We start from the raw sequence: 2,697 nt of genomic DNA, 5'->3' as shown, positions 1-2,697 counted from the left end.
TGAAATTGTGCTTCGTGCAACATAATTCTGGGTGCCATTTACAAACCATAAGTGCTAATGACTCCATTCCTTTTTGTGGTTGTAGGGGCTGTTGATTGGAGTACACTAAAACAAACCTGATCTCTCCAGGACATTCAGAAGCCAAGTTATAAGCCCACAAATGTGTAACTGGACTACTTCTTTAAAGTGACACCAGGCCCGGTGACCTTTGGGACATGGTTTGACCCCCTATAGGAATGTGCGATCATCATGAAACGTTCAGATCACTTACAACTCAATAGATTCTACCTTCTTGTAACGTTTCAGCCTGATTGGACCTTGTTTTCACACAAATTAACCATAGACTGTACATATACTGGACAAACGGATTCCATTGGCTTCAATAACACGTTTGTTGTCTATAATGGGAGGTGGCCACCACCGCCATTTTGACCGTGTCACAGGTTCCGTCCAGCCCAGACAATTCCATAAAAGGGAAGAGAGGAGGCGCTGAGGGTGTGGCTGTAAGGCTGGGCTCGAGTGACGACACCCAGGCGAACTAGCTACGAGCTAACCTGAAGCTAACCCTGGCTAACCCAAAGCTAAAGCGGAGGTGGGAGCCGAGCTAACGGATGTAGCCACCTAGCTTCAACCCAACCGGAGCTAACTGGAACACCCATCGACCTGAACCTTACACGGAGTTTAGGTGGAGGTTTTCTGCGCCTGTTCGTGAGAAGTACCTGTATTAAAAAAGTTTTAAATCGGTAAGTTTATAATTTATTTCCGTAATGAAAACATTTTGCTTTGAGCAAGTTTTCAGTACAGTTTTTTTCGGCGCTATCACTCCTGAGTCGCACCAGCCATTAAATGTATCATTAATAAGAGAAAATATATTTAAGTCGTATTTTGGGGGGACATTTTATTATCTTTCTTACAAAATCTGAGACCAAGCGTTTCACATAGCAACACAAGCACCGGTAACCATAACAGAATGAACAACAGCCAGCAGAGGAGAGGATGGCGGTGTTTCAAACCCTCCCGGCCGGCGAGGACAGCTCATTCCTGGGCTGGAGCCGGCCCTCAGCACCCCGCCACAGGCTCTAACAGATGCTGGCGGTGTTTGAAACCCTCCCAGCGGGACAGGGGAACTCATTCTTGTGTGGGTCGGAGTCGGCCCGCAGCAGCGCGGTGTAGCCTACATATTTTGTTATATAAGTCGCTCCGGAGTATAAGTAGCAGGACCAGCCAGAATATGTAAAAAAGTGCGAGTTATAGTCCGGAAAATATTGCAGTTATTAGTATTCGAGCTAAATTAGCAGCGTAAATACATTTCATATATTTCCAAAATGTGATACTTGTTTGTATCTTGTACAGCCAACTAGTCTTTATTCTGGACTCAGTACAATTTACCAAAAGTAAAGAGACATTCTACAGATGAAGTAAGCACAAGATAACTTACTGGAAGACACGGAATTATCATCAGAACCAGAACAAGAGAGCCTGATAACAGTCGTGAAAATAACAGTTAAAAAGTATGTATGTATAATAGAAATAAAAACATATTAGAATTAGTGTAACTCACTGTGATCCAAACAATAAATCAGCCATAGCTGATTAGTAAATATGACATGAGGTCTGGGAGTTTTTAATTTTCATTTTTATTTTTTTGTTAGATCTGTTTAAATGTCACCATGGCAGCCTGTGTGTCTCCAACATCAGCTACACAAAGCAAGTGTAAGTTCCACATACCTGTCTCACCACTTCATGTATGGTTTTGTACTTTAAACAATTATGACAAACCTGTTATTTTTTTCTCCATAGCCATTTGGATCATTGGAGACAGCTGAGTGAGGCGTGGTGCCCAGAGAGCTGCAGAGACAACCTTGGCCTCCCTGACGTCTGTGTCTCCTGGTTCGGTTGGGGCGGACCATCGACATACATACATGTGCCGACACTTTGCGCCCTGTTTTATAAACTGTAGTGTTAAAAATAAATGTTTTTGCTCAATTACTGGAATTTCTTTGGTTAAGACAAAAGTGAGGAATAATCATTTACAAGTTATTTGTACAACAGGCCCATTTTAAATCCCAACAGTTTCTTAGCAGACAATAGAAATGTGTTCTTAACTAACTTTACTTGGTTTAAAAATCTTACTAAAATAAACTTGAGTGCCGTATTGCAAAACCCAATCATACTTGTTATGTAAACATTAGCTTTGTAGATATTTTTTACAGATATATATTTGTGTGCAACAAAAACCAAACTTAAATAGTTTGTCATTCTTTATTGAAAAACAACAAAATACAGTTATACAGAAGTGTGGGAAAATGATAATGTGAAAGTATTGCTATTTAAATGTAATCCTATTTATCTTTAAAAAGAAAAACTCTAAAAATGTCCTGTACAGCATCATGACAGAAGAATGGTGGTCTGTCTGTCAGAATGTGCTGAACAGATTTGCTCTTTGAGGAGGAGTGTCATGTTTGGAGGAAGGTACTTAACCCAAGACATGCAGAATACAACACTGACCAAAAACTGATGGAAAAAATGATTTATTTATAAGGAGGAACTTAAGGTGCACAGATAAGTCTGTGGTTGGAACTGCAACAACAGCTCAGCATCTGGAGGAGGGAGAACACAGGTGAGCTTAGGTTCTGGTTTCAAAATCCATTGTATGCAGGCAGAGGTGTTCAGCAGACTTACTGTGGTGGGTGTATG

The 2,697-nt window shown here is 40.9% G+C and overlaps 1 long non-coding RNA gene across 1 annotated transcript; it reads left to right on the top strand.

The window, feature by feature from the left end:
* Positions 1–657: 657 nt before the first annotated feature.
* On the top strand, positions 658–1,986 carry LOC129156201 (uncharacterized). The gene is made up of 3 exons (XR_008560328.2): positions 658–743; positions 1,653–1,713; positions 1,801–1,986. It is a non-coding gene; the product is annotated as an uncharacterized lncRNA (long non-coding RNA).
* Positions 1,987–2,697: the final 711 nt, after the last annotated feature.

Source organism: Nothobranchius furzeri, chromosome 13 (assembly GCF_043380555.1).
Source record: "Nothobranchius furzeri strain GRZ-AD chromosome 13, NfurGRZ-RIMD1, whole genome shotgun sequence".
NCBI classification, from domain to species: domain Eukaryota; kingdom Metazoa; phylum Chordata; class Actinopteri; order Cyprinodontiformes; family Nothobranchiidae; genus Nothobranchius; species Nothobranchius furzeri.
This window is presented reverse-complemented; position numbering and strand designations above follow the sequence as displayed.